At 38.4% G+C, this 17,840-nt stretch overlaps 1 protein-coding gene across 1 annotated transcript in view; it reads left to right on the top strand.

Annotated features, from left to right (window-relative positions):
- Positions 1-17,840, top strand: part of chrm2a (cholinergic receptor, muscarinic 2a) — a 120,656-nt gene that overhangs the window by 88,976 nt on the left and 13,840 nt on the right. The window lies entirely within an intron of this gene.

Here is a 17,840-nt window from a genome sequence, read left to right as displayed (position 1 = left end):
CAAAAGCTTGTTCATTGTGAGCTTCAATCAGAAATCTGGGAGAAATGGTATTCTAGGATGACATTTCAAATGAATGGATTGAAAACAACCATAGAAAACGTGAAGGTTATTCTAAAAATAAATAAGAAAAGCCCTTGCATCTTCTAGATCATCAACAATAAAAATGCAGGAGTTGACACTAATAATTTTGTTAACACATTGCCACAAAATAAATCCTAATTCTGAATGTAGGAGTAGGGATACATTCTAAATAGTCAAATCAATGTAAGTCAACATTATACCCTATTTTAGAAGCAATGAACCGTTCCTGTAAAAAAAAAAAAAAAAAAAAAAAAAAAAAGATGTACTGGGGCAGGAATATTACTGAAACATTTCAACAAAACTCAATTCTGAGCAACAGTCACTTTCTCATAGTTTCATCATTTTCCTGCTCTTTTCTACCTAATAAGGAAACTGGTGATAATTAATAAATGTAACCGGCTGCAACATTGACCCAGTTACATTGTAGGCTGCTTTATAAACCTTCTAAGTTCCTTATTGTTAGTTTATATTCAAGTAATCATAAACAAGGCAAATTATTTAGGCCGACTAAAATTGTTATGCTTTTAATACAAAGAAAATAAAGACCAAAACATATGTACATGAGTGCAGGAAGAAAGATGTATCAGTGCCTACGGAGGACTATTTTAACTATGTAGAATGATTTTACCTTTTCGTAATTATGTTTTTAATTTTTATCATCATCTTAACTGCAGCACCAGCGTAAACTGATATAGATTGAAATCCATTCTCCAGAGATAGTATTCTCTGCTTTATACAAAGAAAGAAAGAAAGAAAGAAACAAACAAACAAACAAACAAACAAACAAACAAACAAACAAAGAAAGAAAGAAAGAAAGAAAGAAAGAAAGAAAGAAAGAAAGAAAGAAAGAAAGAAAGAAAGAAAGAAAGAAAGAAAGAAAGAAAGAAAGAAAGAAAGAAAGAAAGAAAGAAAGAAAATAATTTCTTTTTGCTGTCTATAAAAAATATATCAAAGGGAATAATACTGAATCTCTTTCTTGTGAATTACTGACAATGACAAAAGAAGTGAGATGACCTCACGGAAGTTCATCTCAATTTTTTATTGTCACTGTCAAACTTTGACATTTAAATACTCAGCATCTCAGACAGGTCTTTGACTTCAGATGGTTTTGGGATATAATTTATTCCATTAGACTTGGATCAGAAAAGCTGTATCCTATTTTTTTTCAAAAAGTCAAAAACTCTAACACCTAAACCCGGTCGCACCTTGACGATTTAGCCAGCATATGCCTGATGTCCCCGAATCTTCTAAAACACTGGCATGTGCTGAACTCTCTCTGTATTTTCTTTTATTGTAAAGATGAGTAAAGGAATGAGTCCAGGAGAATTAAATTAAAGAAATTATTTATTTGCGACTTAAATCATTCTTTCCCTTGGGCAGAATACCAACTGGGAACTCTGATGGGTTTGTGGCTTTAGTCTAGAACAGTAAGTCTGAAATGAGCACGGTGGAGAGTGGACAGAATTTGGCTAGGAGTTGAATTACGGTCAGAAGACCAGCTGCCAGTAAGAACTTGATCCACGGAATGGATATTTTTCTCAGTTAAAACCAGCTGGCTTGGAACAGGGAAACCTTAGGGCGATAACACAAAATTTAAAACATGCAGAAGACAGAACCAAAACAGGCTGAGGTTCAAAGGCTTGAGTACCTCTTAGTGTAAGAATCAGACAGTGAGGAACTAGCAGTGTCCTCCTTAAATGCTCCTCCTGATGACCGTCAACCAGCTGTAGGTTCACATCCTTAGAGCCCGTCAGCCACCATGCTCATGAAGCCCTCTGGTGGGAAAAAGGGAAACGCCACAGCAACACTCCCAGAATCCCAACAGTACCCCCCTCTAAATGGCTGCATCCTTTTGCCCCAATGAATAGGATGGAAGAGAAGGCTCAAAGTCAGAGATAAGATAAGGTTCACAAATAATGGAGCGAGGCACCCAGTAACGGTCCTCAGGACCATAGCCCTCCCAGTCGACGAGGTGCTACCAGCCAAATTCCCACTGATTAATCTTGTCCTTCAAAATCCTGGGCTGGAGGAGGGGGCTGGGCTGGAGAGCAAAAAAGAGCTGGTCTGGACATGTTTGACCTGGGAAACATGAAAAGACGGATATACACAGACAGAAGGAGGAAGAAGGAGGCGGACAGCAATGGCACTGATGACTCTATTTCTGAGGGACCAATATAAAAGCTACTGTCTACAGTAGCTGCAGTTTCGTTCCACATTATGTTGAAGGGCTGATATTTTTTCAGACTTTCCTGTAGCGGTGGATGTGTTGGAGAACAGATGGGGAAAGAACAGGTTGATAGCCAAAGGTAATTTCAAAATGGGACAGACTGGTGGCAAATGAGACGTAAGGTAAGGGCATATTCCACCCACAAGAGGTATTTACACTAGTCAGAAGGATTGGAATGTGTCAGGCAATGATGGGTGGATTCCATCTCCTGGTTCATCCCCTCTGTCTGTCTGTTAGATTGAGGCCATTAACTGGAAGTCAGTGTTGTGCCCCTAGTGCCAAAAAAACTGTTGCTAAACCTGGGAATTGAACTGTGGGCCCCGATCTTATTTCGAGTGGAATTCCATGAAGTTGGACAGTATGGAAGGCAGACAGGATTTTTCTGAGAGGCATAAGATGATAAACTTTAGAGAAAGGGTCAATAATTGTGAAGATGGGCGTCATACCTTGAGACAGGGGTAATCCAGTGACTACATTAATAGAAATGTGAGACCACGGTTATTAAAGGATGCGTTGTGGTGTTAACAGGGCAGCGAGTGGATGGTGAGAAGGTTTGTTTCAGATGCAGACTGAAAAAGCTGCTCATACTCTTCCACATCTTCGTGTTGAGAGCCACCAGTAGTTCTGAGAATTGAGAGTTATAGTTCTGCTGGAACCAGGGTGAATTGAGAACTCAGAACTTTGAAACCAATAAATTAGCGTTGATTGGACAGAAGAGGGTACATCCGTTTTTATTGGAGCTCCGTTGTCAGTATGAAGTTCCTCTTTTACAACACTCTCGATTTCCCAGGAGAGGTAACCAATGATGCATGTGGGCAGTATGATAGGCGCAGGGACTTTGTAAGAATCCTCAGCATAGAACTGATGGGACAAAGCATCTTGTTTTATGTTCTTAGATCGAGGGCAGTATAAATGGACAGGTTGTATTGAGAGAAAAATTGTGACCGACGAGTGTTGAGAGATTCAGCAGAATGGAGATAGGATACATTTTTCTCATCAGTCCAAACTAGAATGCACTCTCCAGCTTGTGGAAACATTCCTCCGAAGCTAGTTTTTTAGCTAACACCTTGCAATTTCCAACATTATAATTCCTCTCAGCAGGGGACAGCTTGGAAGACAAATAAGCACAGGGGGCCAACTTTCCATCTAGCTCAGATCTATGGGAAAGGACAGACCCTACTACGGTCACAGAAGCATCCAACTCCAGTATTAACTGTTTGAGGGGGTGGGGCTGGATCATTGACAGAGAATGCCAATTTGGCTTCAGAAGTTCAAGAAAAGGGTACTTTAGATTAAGTGAGAGCTTTAAAGGGGGTTATGGTTATACTGTAGTTTCTGATAAAGCTGCTGAAGTTTCGAATTCAACGAAAAACTACTGACTTAGAACCTTGCTTAAGACTACCACAATTTGCTTGAAATATTAGTTTGGTCAGACTCTGGAGAAAAGGTTAGTTTGAACTCATCAAGAAATTCCTGAAAAGTGTTACGAAAGCTGGTGGGATCTTTAGATTGGGCCTATGCCATTGTTAAAACCTTTCCAGTGAGTGAACCCAGAATGTAAGATATCTTGGATTATCATGAGGAAAGGACTGAGGACATCTGAGAAAAACCAATGAGCAAAGAAGGAGGAAACTCCCACAACCACATATCACCTGAAGACTTTTCAGGCTTGAGGATTGACATATGTTCTTGCTAGATATAAGGACACAGGTGGCAGATGTACATCAGGCAATTCAGGGGCTCCGCTTTTATGGGAAGATGACTGGTTAAAGAGATGATTGCAAACAAGGTCAGCTAATTATTCCAAATGATGATGTATTGATCCTTGTTGTTCTTGGAGAGTATAAAGTATTCCATCATGAGGCTGAAGTAAATTATATTGTTCTAAATGTTTTTTCTGAGAGCCTCTGCTGGGTCAGATTGCTGGCCTGATTGTTCAGTAATGATTTTTTTGACCCTCATGCAGAAAACTTTCAAAAAGCAATTTAAACAGTGCAGTATTATAAGTCTCTTGGTGCATCTGACCTTATCCCACTAGGTGGCGGCGAGCAACCTGGAAAGGCTTTCCGTGAAGGTGATTGGATCACTGAAGTAAACACAGTAAAGAGTGAAGAAATTAATCCAGGAAAATAAAATTTAAGAAATTAATTAATGGAGACTTAAGTTATTCTTTCCCATGGGCAGAATACCTACTGGGAACTCAAATAGGTTTTTCGGCTTTAGTCCAGAACAGTAAGTCTGAATCAAGCACGTTGTCAAGCAGACAGGATTAGGTCCGGAGTAGAGACATGGTCGGCTGCCAGTTAGGAACTTGAACCAGAAAAAAATGACTGGGGTTCAGAGACTTGCGTTATCTCTTAATGTAAGAATCAGACGGTGAGGAACTGGCAGCGTCCTCCTTATGACCGCCAACCAGCTGCAGGTACACCTCGTTAAAGGCTGGATCAGCCACTGTGTCCATGAAGCTCTCTGGTGGGAAATAAGGAAAGAGCCACAGCAACTCTCCCAGAACTCCAAAATCGAAAGTTCATTTTTTATCTTTCTCTCCACACCTCTGCTTGCAAAATAATGTCCTTGTTACTTTTTGTACGCATGTGCATAATCATATCTTCAGTACGTTCACATAGCCTTTTTTTGGTAACTACAGAAAACACAGAGTTTACTAACGAATGAAGCAAAGACAAAGTATAAAACCCAGAAATAACTCACAATAAAGGGCTGGTTATACTTCTGTAGCAGTGTGTCGCAGTGATCTTGTCGCAGGTATAATAATAATAATAATAATAATAATAATAATAATAATAATAATAATAATAATAATAATAATAATAATACATTTTATTTAACAGCGCCTTTCTTGACACTCAAGGTCACTCAAGGTATGACAGTAATTTTTGATTTATGCCCGATTTTGAAGCAGTCATACAAACAAAACAAGCCGGTAAGGTACCAAACAGGAAATAAGCATAGGCTAGAGCGGATCTAGATTTGACCAATCAGAGGCCTCAGGTCTGCGGCACTGTCTGTGGTCATCTACAATTTTAGAGAGTGTCTGCAGAAGGGGCGGGGGCATATCTGTGTTAACTGCCACACACGCACACGACCTGGTTTCTGAGCATGAATCCGCCTTAAAGGTATACTATGCAACCGGTGTTGATTTTCCAGCGAGGCTCCCCCCAGAGGGCGAAAGTAAAAGTGCACTGTCGTAAATATGCTCAGCTGTTCTCCTGGTTTCTCCGTCAAGCCAGGCGCGGTTGTTTTGAGCTTAGCAGACAGGCAAACGCAACGAATCACCATGTCTACTGCGGTAAGTGACTATTTTGTTCCAATTTTCGAGTTTGAAAATTCTCGCTGGTTCCGCCATGATAACTGCACAAATATCGCCACTGCGCTAGCAACGAGCATGCCTTTCACTGGGGGTGTGTAGCAGTTCTCGCTGTAAAGCAAGACCGACTCTCGCGATGCACGAGACTTCTGAGCCTGTGGATGCGGGCTGAGGGCTTTGTTCGACCTGAAATGACTCATTTAATCATCCAAAACGTTATGGAACACATTAATTAACTGAAAAATGTTGCATAGTATGCCTTTAAGTCAACAGGATACCATAATTTAATCAGAAAACCTTGTCCTGCAACCATAGTGAGCTACTAGCATAAGATTACTTCACAGAGCCAGGCTAATGTCTGCTATAAGGTTGATTTCCAAAAGGTGCTAATAATCTGACAAAGGAAGACATATTTTAATGACATGAATAGGATTTTTTTTATAGCTGTCATCTACTTTATGCAGGCTTCTGATATTTATTGTGATTTGTGTGTTATCATTACTTATGTTTATAAAATATTGATAAGTTTTTCTGACCACAAATTTGAGGCAATATGGCATATAAATCAAAATCTAATTAGCGAGTATTGCAAGAAATCTAAAAAGATCAGTTCTGCATTTGCCTTTCTCTATTTTAGGCTTTTTTCTGCTGGCTGGAAACAGTAATAACTGATAAACAGTTTATTTTTGGGAAATAATCCTGTAATATATCCTCACTAGCTTCATTAACTTGAACATGTCCAATCAAGATAAGGGGAATTACTCTACATGATCCAAACAAACAAGAGTACTACAAACAATGGCCTTCTTTTTGCAATTTAATTGTGTGTGTGTGTTTGTGTGTGTGTGGGGGGTGTAAGCTTAGAATTTAGCAATTGCATTTTAATGACTACAGAAAGCTTTAAACATTAATGAAAATCTAACAAAGATTAGATTAAAAAAGTGTAGTTTAATTTGTTATGAAATTAGTCTGAATATGAAACAAATGGTGGATAGGGGTTTTTATGACAGATTCTGAGAAGGTGTTGTTATAATTAGATTAGTAGAATAAGTGTTATAAACATAAATAGCCATATGGGCATAAATGCGATGTATCCGTTATGTTACATATCAGTCCTCTGTTCATTTTCATTATGGTTGGCAAGCAGATGTCTTTTTTAATAAACATGACATTTTATATTATTTTAAGGACCTAATAAGGTGAAATGTGTAGATTATAAGCTACTCTTAAAATCTCTATCTTAATTTTACTACATTAGAGTAAATGTGCTATACCATGACAAATTTGCCTAATTACAGACATAAAAAATTACAAATGCTTATCCACCTTAGTATGTACGCTATTAGATAACATATTGTACGTTTACATGCAATAATGCTAGAAAGCATGAAAATATAGAACTAAAGTGGACAACAAGCATTTTAAAATGACAAATGCATACATTTGTTAGGGCTATCAGTCTGTTGTGGTGCCTAAAGAAAACCTGCCCATGTGTGGCACAAAAATTAGTGGTACTTTAGAGGGCTGAATCTTCTAAATCCAGCCCTGCTGATCCCTCTCAGTAGTGGCAGAACAGTAAACAATAAACTGTATTATTAGTCAAGCAGCAGCATCGTGCACAATCGTTTATGAATTCTGTTTGCCTGATTTTGACACAGAGAAAAATATGGAAAGCTTTTCTTCTCTTGTTTCAAGAACATGCTGTGATAAGATTTAGAATCAGCCTGCAGAGGGAAATGTATCTGGAAGAACAATGCACAATTTGCAAACCTTAACATCAAGGAATATATGACTATATTTATTTTGTTTTTAGAAAATGTATTTCTATTGAGACACTGTTTTTTTTATATAAATATATGTCAAAGATATGTTGTTTCCAGGAAGAAGATATTAAATTAAGAATTAACAAAGTCAGAATCAGCCAATATCCATTACGGTGTCAGGTCTGAATGCTTAGATGAGAGGATTTGATTTGCTGAAGACATGGTGATTTCGTGAAATTTGGGTTGAAGTGTAACATTTCTATTGAGCCTAATGAGAAACACCAATTAGCCATGTTTTAATAGCAGATAAAATATAATTTGTGAACACAAAAGTCCAGCAGCATTCTTTCCATGAAAATAAAGCTGTCAGTCAGGCCACATGGGAATAAAACACTGAAAGTGCAGGGAGGCGATGCTAAACGGGGGCTAATTACATAGTTGACATTTCTCCCTTCCATACTTCTTTGGCTAAGTTTTTTTTTCCACATTCTTTTTCTCAATAAACTAACAACAATGTTTTAGTGATCATATTTACAAGAAATGCTCAGTTAAAGCAGGGTTTCCCCCTCCAAAGAAGTTAAATGCAGGATAAATACAATGTCAAGACCACTATTATGTTCTGCGCCTTTTCTGTTTCTGTTAATTACACTCAACTATGTTGCAAGTAGGCCTACTTCTTTTATTCTTTGTTGCACTTGAGACAGTGTTCTCTGAGCCCAATTGTCTGGTTATCTGCAATAACCATTCTCAAGTTCCCTCCATGTCTTCGATTTCAGTGTTTAGTTAAATAAAATAATATCCGTCCACCATACATGGACCAATGTCCTGTTGATGATGTGGCCCTTTAAAAGAGCACATCTTGACAACCCTAACAGTTCAAATGCAGGATTAAGCAGGCATCCAAAAAAATAAAAAAAAAACCCGTAAAGTAGTAGGGAAGCTCATTTGGCTTCTTTGCAAGTTCCTGACTGCAGAGCTTTTCTTTTATGTAGGCTTACTAAGGCATTGGTATTGACCCATAAGGGATGGGAATTGTAACGATTAACTGCACCCACCTGTTTTGCATGTATCCCTGTTAATCCCTGTTGTATTTAAATCTGTGTCCTCTGTTCCCTCATTATCTTGTTTTTTTCCTTTTTTGTCATCCTAGCAGTTCATGAATTTTCCTCCATGATTGTACATTCAGCATCTTGTTAATTAAAATGTATCCGTCCATCATGCAGCTGCTGATGTCCTTTTGCCAATTTGATCCTTCTCCAACTTGTACTGTGACACACACACTAACTTTTTCGCCTCATGAATTTCCTCTTTAAAATGAAATCTAAATCTTTGACAGCATGCCAGCAGCACTTACTCTGAATCTTTCTTCAGAAAAAGAGGCCCTTGAAACATTAATTATTCTTTTAAGCCCCACAGACATAATATAACTGAGCAGCTACAATCATGACTGGTGAGTCCAGGTGGGATACCTTATTAAGGTAATGCAAATGAAAAGAGTCAAGCAGGAGTATTTAATATAGAGCATGTATAATAGATTCCAATGGCATAGAAGAAATCAAGGGAAAAGAACAGTATGATGACAGGAAAGTGCTTTAATTTAGATAGAAACTATGGGTTTGACCTTATCTTTAAGTTTTTTAGAATAACATCCAGCAAATGCTTCCTGATTATTTAAGACTTTGTCACAGTTGTAGCACATCTTGACTCTTCTCAGCATTTACTTGGGCACTTTAACTCCTCCACATTAGGGATAGTCTGGCTCCTAAGTAGAGGACATATTCTACTAGGGTGACCATATTTTCATTTCGGAAAACCAGACGCATTCAAGATGGCGGCGACACAAAGTGCTCACGTCATGACGACCAAGCCCTATTTGAAAAAATAAATTAACAAATGAGCGAATTAACAAAAAATACCTCTTGTGTAGCAAAAATTACTCAAAATGTACCAAAAACGAACAAACACATCAATAGACTATCTTTACTTTCGGTGTCCAGGTGGCTTTTCAGATCCCTTGCACCTCCTTTGGCCACTGAGACATATGTGCCTGCTTTGCACACTGTGCACAAGGCCTCCAATGTGTCTCGACCCAGTCTGAAAGCGGGGAAACTCTTTTGTAAATCGTCGGTAAACATACATTTGAGCTTTTGCATGTTGTTGGCGTACTGACAGCCACACTTTTATTATTCTGATTAAGAACAGGGCTGCCCGCACTGACGCGGCTCAAGGATTACGTCACACGCAGCGCAGTGCCCTAGTGCCTGTAAATTTAACGGTCCAATTAAGGTAATTTAAAAAAAACAGGACATTTCCTCACTTTCAAAAAAAAAACCGGGACGCCCAGGAGAGGACATGAAATACGGATATGTCCCAGGAAATACAGACGTTTGGTCACCCTACCATAGTCACAACATCCTGCAAAGGCAAAGATCTCGTCTACCTTCAGAAAGAGACAGTTCCTATATCTCAGACTCAACATTTGACGTTTGATCTCTGAAAGAATAAGAAAAGTGTTATCACTCTATAGTTAAAACAAACTTGCAAGACGCCTTTGTTATACCCCTTGGCAAGTGACCCGCTCAGTTCCTATTGGCATGGTGTGTGACCCCAGACCAGGGTTGAACCGCTAAATTATGTGATGCCAGTCGCTTTTGATCTAACAAGCCGAAACAACTTTGTTTACATGCTCCATGTTTTAATAAACCTGGAGCAGCTCTGGTGGGAGGGATTCAGACAGATAAAGGAGCGAAATAATAAAGAATAAAGACTACGCTCTGGCTCCCGTTCATCTTGCTCTCCATTGTTTACTTCCCTGATTTCCGTCGCACTGTTGACATCATCCACACTCACCCAGCCGTCATCAGACACACAGTGGTGGGGGACAGTGGCCATGCAGCTTTCCAGCAGGGAGTCAAACTTGGCTTTTTGGTCAAATGGAAAAAGAGCCAAAAGCCGATTGTCAGCAGGTCAACCTGGTTTTGAAGCGGCTTAGAAAAATAGAAACAGTCTGTAAGTGTAGCTCATGAATCACAATAAATATGTGATTGTCAGAAACAGTGTAGACCAGTGTAGAGATGGTTATTAGAGTTAGACAAGTGATGGAATATTACAAGTCAGATATCATATTACATAAAACTGTAATCCCTTTTCATCTGGAAATAAATGAGAGAAGCTGACACGGTGATCTAATCAGGAAAGCCAGATAAGTGAATCCTGTTAAAATTCCCCATCTCCACATTAGGGTGTCGAGTTTGAACACTGACAGTTTTGGCCATGTCGCATCTGTTACTGGGATCAAGACTGACTTCTATGGATTAGCATCTGTCAGCTTTATTTTGAGCGACACTTTGAGGCTTCAGGACTGCGATTACTGCCTGGGAAGCCGAAGGCCACTTGTGACTTGCTGTGGTACATTGCATTCCTGTCTCATCTGACAGAACTGAAGTTGATTCTTTTACAGGCAAGTGAAAAAAAAAAACACAGAGTCTTCATACATCAGTGGTTCCAAGACTGCATGTCCCATAACACCCTGCTGAATTTGACATGTTTTTATGGTCTTGCAACTTTTTGGTCCATGCTGCTTTTTAAAACATAGAAAGCAGGAGTAATATTCGACTGGTATTATATCACTAATTCAGAAATGAATTGATATCTGTATGTAGAAAACACAATGGGTAAAACCTAAACCAATAACTGTAGATTGAACAAACTGTACAAGGGTGACACAGCTCTGCTTTTTTTATGATAAAGTCTGAATCACAGGAGAAAGAGGGGCAAAATGGGAAATGGAGGAAGGAGAGTGCAGAGAAATGCAGAAACAATGAAGTGGAACAAATCCAACAGGCACGAGGCTTTATCTCATTCCCTCCGCTTTCTCCTTCTTTTTTTCATTTTTGCTATCTTTCCTTATCTTAATGAGCACCACAGCTTTCTATCGAGGGATGGTGCCAGTCCAATACATCACAGACAGGACACATACCGAGGAGCGAGGACAGGACAGTAGCAGGGTGACAGTGATGCTGCCAGGGCGATTAAGAGTGCTTAGATAGGCCCGCTGATTCAGAGTGTGGGTGAAAGAGCACCATCATGCTCAGGAAAATGGTAGAGGTCGACATTTTTTATCTTATTTAGTAGAAAATGTCAAAGATATACAGTGTGCGGATGTTTAAAGAATCAATTTTTTTATAAGAAGGGAGAGAGGGCTATGCATAAAACCAAAAACTAAAACATTTCTTCTTTGAAACCACTACACACGTAATGTATTTAAAGGGCTGATTTAGCTAATTGAAACATGCTAGAAAAGTCGCATTTGAAAAAAAAGTGCTTTATGCTGATAATTTATCAGAAATTTACCTCACTATTATATAGCACCAATTCACTTTAAATGTCACAACTCACTGCACTCTAAGTAAATGTATACAATCAGAGGTGGATTTAATTTAGATACAATTATCTCCAACTTGCTGCTGCTATAATGCAGAGGCTGTAATGGTGTTCTGTGGTAAAGAGAGAGCTGTGTGTGAAAAGCTCTTGATTTACAGGTCTCTCTAGGCTCCTACCCTCATAGTATCCAAAAACTGGTTTATGACAGAAAGAACTTGAGAATCACTTGGATAATTCTACCAAGCGGCAAATATTGTCCCATATTGCAACTTACAATACAACTGCAGCTAAAACTTGCATGTGATCTGGATCATTACCAAATTGAAATAGTTTGTTCCTTAAAACCTGTTAATTAGTTTTATATTGATCCTGCTAACAAACCAAAAATACTGTTTTCTTGTGTTTTGGGCTTCAGTAAAATGCCTCTGGACATTTTGTGTCCGATGCTGAAGCTGTCAGTAGTCAATGCTGCCACCTTCTGGATTAAAGGGGAACTGCTTTCTGCCAAATATCCCTATCTCACTGTTAGAGAATCTTTTGAAATATTCCTGTATCAAGATTAAGATCAGGATAATCACCAACATTTAATGAACTGTTTATTAGCATGAGGCACACCTATAATAAAAAAATTAGTTTAAATTCACCCATGACTTTTTTTTTAGGTATTTTAAAAACAGACAAAAAAATGCCTATGAGCATATTACCTCCTTGGCAGAGGTAACAAGATCCAGGATATAAGCAACTGAAATTAGCTCTCTTCACTGGGTGGCTTGGCACTCCCTTAGAGACATGGTGATGAGGTTGAGCATCTAAGAGTGTCAGTTGAGGTGGCATGGACATCTTTTCTGGATGTCCTCCTGGACGTTTCTCTAGTGAGATGTTCCAGGTATCACCTGGAAGAAGCCAAGCTGACAAGCCATGACGGGTTGGGGGGACTATGTCTCTCAGATGACCTGGGAGCATCTTGGCTTCCCACAGCAAAGCTGGAGGAGGTGTCTGGGTAGAGAGAAGTCAGGGAGTCTCAGCTGAGACATAAAGCAAATGACAACAAGAATGAGGGAACTATTTCCAGTGCAATAAATCATTAATTCAGATCCTGATCCACATAGAAAACAATAAAATACATTCAATTGATAAAATTAAACTAAGAATATTAAAGTTGGTGGTTTAAGGAAGCCATGCTTCTTGTATTTAGTCTCTGGCATGACAGAATTCCCTCTCCCAGAGTAAAGCACGTGACAAAAGTGGAGAAAAAACACAATGTTTCTAAAGGAAATAATGCTCCAGCCCAGACTGAATAGCCATCTGGCCTACCCTGGGAATAGAGATGGCTGGAAAAAGAAAGAAAGCATATATGTACTAGGCAAAGAGTATTTTCCAGGGGAAAGACAATCCTAGAGAAAAGGCAATGGTTGGAGAACAAGTAGTTACTTCCGTGGCTCCATCTAGTTGTGGTTGGTAGGTAGATTTAAAGCATAAATCGAGAAAAAATAACAGTCATGAAACATTACAATTTATGGGGTATATTTAACATTTATAAAGCTATAAATGTTTATGATCATCACATGAAAAGTCCTCAGTTCATTTGATATATTGCAACAACTCTTCACTTACTTTCTAAGCTATTAAGAGTATTATAAGCGACATTATGTTCATAAAGCTAGCAAAATTTAGAGTCAGAATTAGCTATAATTGCTTATTGACCAAAAAAATAAAAAATAAAAATGTCCGGTCATTAAGTCAGAGCAACTTACAGTTCAAAGTCTGAATGCTCACTTGTATAACACAATCTCATTTCTCAGAGGCGACATTGCACCACATTAATAAAAGGTGACCTTTCCATTTGTTTGCAGCTGACTCAGCCTGGTATAATTTATGTCTAATTCATTCACGCAGTTTCAAAATCTCCAACAGATCAGAGCTGAAGAGTGCATATCTGTCCTCCTCTTTAAGGTTAACAACTACGACTAAAGTAGTGTTCCATTAAAGCTCTAAAACTTTGGAAACAGTCAAGAGTGCCAGAGAAGATATTCATTTAAAGAGAATATTTTTATATAGAAAGAAAAATGCAGCGAATGAGAAAGTAAAACTGTCACTCCTGTCTTTCCAGGCCGTTAAGCAACTGCATATTATCTGATATGTTAAATAAAGGACCTAATATAAAAAAAAACACTGTAGTCATACCATTGAATGAGACTATAGGAATTCATGACCATTTGTTAACAACTTTAAGCTGAAAAAAGTGGCAGCCAGTATTGTAAAGTAAATCTGACTACTGATATATTGATGTTATTTTTTTTTTTGCTTTATATCTTATCAGTATTTATACATAACAAAAATGACCAAAGAGAACCTGGCATCCGGTCAAGATTAAATGCAAGAACATTTTGCAGATTGGTAAAACTGCATAAAATGTTGACTATAATGTACAAATGACTGGTAAGAATAACTTAGATGCCTGCTCACATATTTAATTTTCCTAATTACTCCTGGTTATTGCACAGGAGATGGCCCACAATCCCAATAATTCATGCCAATAGATGAGCTGGCCTATTCTATAAAGAAAAGGAGGTCTGTTTTATAACAGATCCAGAGAGGGACAAATTCAAAAGACACGGACGGATCCAAATCGCTTTTCCTTGATGTTGCTGAAGTTGCAGTCAACAGCACAGATAATCTTAAGCTATAAGAATTGCTCAGGTACTTTAATTCCCATGATAGATTTATTTTGTTGACAGTAGGCCTAACCATAGGTCATTCTTAAAATGTACAAAAGAATTTCCTGTTAACAGAAAACTCTTCATCTGCATCAGAGAGGCTTTTTTTATGTGTGTCTGTTGTCAGCAACCCAAAAACATTAAGGAAGCTCGTCGCAAAAAATGAAAAAAGTAGTCCATTTATTCTAAAGTTTCTTTATGATGTGTATCGTGATTCATGTTACCAGCTTATTTTAGAATCTCTCCTTGACAATGTTTATTTTTCTGTGCCTTGGGACGTTTAAAGCTGTATATTCTTTAGATTTTATCTGATGGTGCAACAGATAGTGCCTGATAATATACAAAAGGATTAGCCTGGGTGCCATTCCGAACTTAGTCCCGCCCACAAGGTTTGAGGTCGGGAAGTTCGGTCTGGCATTTCTTAATAGTAGCGCGCGTATGCTCGCACAATATCTGGTGGGCCAATCAAATTGTCAGGGCGGGCTTTATATGATGATGGACAGATGATCAACAGTAACGTAATCAACCACGTGACCAAAGCGCGCTTGGGTGACAACAACAATGGCTGCCGCTGGAGAGTTGAGGTGTGTAGATTCTGCTATTAGGTCTGTTCTAGAAGATATTGACAGCAAATTAATTTCAAAAGAGGAACAGAGAAACGCGATCAAGGCATGTGTTGAAAAGAAAGATGTTTTTGGCGTCCTTCCTACGGGATTTGGCAAAAGTTTAATTTATCAGCTGGCTCCCTTGGTCGCTTAACATATGTCACGCACTCCGTTGCTCTTATTGGTTGTAGGTCCATAGAGGTGTGATTATGGTTCGAAACACGCCCCATAATCACACCTCTATGGAGCAGTATCAGACTCATATTCTGACTAGAATTGAGTCGGACTACGTCAGGCTACAAAAGGATACCATTTATGGAAAATCTGAGACGAACAGAGACATTATGTGCTCTGGTCAGGACATGGCTCTGTTCTGTGCACAGGAACAGGTAGCAGATGCTATTCTTATAGAAGCGGTAAGGCTCGTCATTGTCAGAAAAAACCTAACAGGTCAGACCTGTCCCGAAATAATCTTTCCTGTCTAAAAGCCCTTCTCACTCACAATAGGGTCTTGCCTACTCCTGCTTAGGTTAGGGCCCTTCCAGATTAGGAATGGGAACTGCAATGCTCAAGGCCCAGTGTCCTCAAACTTTAAGATGTGCCCTCGGTTCAGCACATCTGAATCAAAGTGCTAAGTTGCTTTCATTATGCAGATGATCTAGATGCCTGGTTAACCTTTAATTAATTAATTCAGGTGTGTTTGGGCAGGTAAATATCTAAAAGTGTTGGGAAACAGCCCCTTGAGCACTGCCCGATCTTTTGTCATCTGTTCCTAAAGACAAGTCACAGCACCTTAACTTCCTGGACAGACCGTTTGCTGCTGTTTGTTACATATTGGTCCACAGACAAGTAGGGATACCCATAGGGGTCATTATGTTACGCCTGGTCAAACATTTGCCCAAGTCTAGGTGAAATGAACTGCAAATTGGCACAAATTAGGCAGTCTCATATCAGATACAAACACCACTAATGTGGTTTACCATTTTATAAGCACATTTTAATTAAACAGAAAGTCCGAATCTCAGTGAAGCACATACAGGTCTCGACTTGAATCAAGTGAGACGATTAATGAACCATTACTTAAATGAGCTAACTCTGAAGAGCACATTAATGCATTTAATTTTATGTGAAGCTGGTGAAGTGCCAGGAAGTACCAGGAGAAACAAGCCAGACCACATCTTCTAGTGGACAGATTAAAAAAAGAAACAAGGGGGAAAAAAAGGGGTTCCTGTGTCTGTACAAACTGAAGATTTTTGTTCTTGTAGCAACAATAAAACATGCCATAATATTGCTACATAATGTTTATAAGGTCTGTCTTCATGGCCAAGCAATCCTGAGCAAATGACAGTTTTCCAAGAATGGGGAATCAGAGCTTCAAGGGCCATAGAAGGAAAGGCATACACTGCATTGTGCAAGAACAATCATCACTGCTCTATTTTTGCTCAAGAAGCGCAGATTAGATAATCCAAAAGGGGCAGATTTTTATGGTAGAACAAATGGAAATGTCAATACACGTTTTTTTTTTACATATTTAGATAAATCTAGGCTTGGGCAAATATGCAGCCTGTCGCTAACTGCAGTTGTTCCTAAGAATTCCTCCAGAGACAATAAACCAACGACCAGCTGTTGCTTAATCTGTCTCATCATGTAAATGCTTCAAGGTTGCTGCAAGTGTCCTTGGATCTCTGGTGAACAATTTCTCCTGTATAGGACACATGGGAGAAGTTCCACAAAAGCAAAAAATAACATATGTTTTGTTAGATAAAATACTTTATAAATGTTTTGATGGATTATATTGATAATTATTTTAATCCAATTAAAAATAATGTATAAACATCTATACTATTATGTAAGTAAGGAAATACTTTTTAGCTTTTTCTGGAAGAACAGTTCTGATTGAAAATTGAAAACATGCGAAGGAAGACCTAAGCAGAACGAAGAACTGATTCCAATCATGGATAAACAATGTCTATGAAATAAGTGTTTAAGGTGTAGTGAGAGGCGGAAGCAAGTGTTGTTTTGAGTAGGCAGCATGAAGGTGTTCAAATAGCACCTGGAGGCTCTTTCTCACTTTACAAGGGAAAATTGACTTGTCCCTTCCTTTGCATTATCCAAGCTAGCTTAAGGACATCGTTCATTCATTTCTTGCTGAGCTCTAATTCTATCTTTCTTTTTTTCAAATTTTTTACCCCAGCATACCTGTGATATCTTTCAGACAGGAATGCTTCTGAATTGCTGTCTGCAGTTACAACAAAATATGATTCTTTCATTGAGCTGGATCAGTTCAAAAATAGGTATATTCTTGTGACATTTGTAATCATTCTTCCACAGACAGCTAGAGAATGCTGTCAGAAATGTTTATTAAACAGGTTTGTTTTCTGTTTAAATACTTAGCCGAACACCATTGTTTGATTTTTATAGCATTTAATAAATGGTGTCAAGTCCACCAGTACAAAGTTGAAAATCAATACATACCTCTCCAGACATACTGTAAAGGTGTTTCAGTGGAATTTTAAAAAGGCTTTTCTGGAATCCTAACATAATTTAATTTAAGTAAGCATACATTTACTGCTTTTGAAAAATATAAAACTATTTGAAACTGTCCATACTCTGTATTAAATCACAAACTTAAAGCATTTCTTGCTGACTTTCTGTTGTAAACACCATGCAGAAAGTGTTTTTCAAACAAAAGCATTACGTTGAAAATGCTCTCAAAGGAAAATCAGAAATGTGTAACAT

Source organism: Cyprinodon tularosa, unplaced genomic scaffold (assembly GCF_016077235.1).
Source record: "Cyprinodon tularosa strain WSP-4 unplaced genomic scaffold, ASM1607723v1 ctg17, whole genome shotgun sequence".
In the NCBI taxonomy this organism is placed as follows: Eukaryota; Metazoa; Chordata; class Actinopteri; order Cyprinodontiformes; family Cyprinodontidae; genus Cyprinodon; species Cyprinodon tularosa.
The sequence above is the reverse complement of the archived record's forward strand: the minus strand, read 5'-3'. Positions and strand labels throughout refer to the sequence as shown.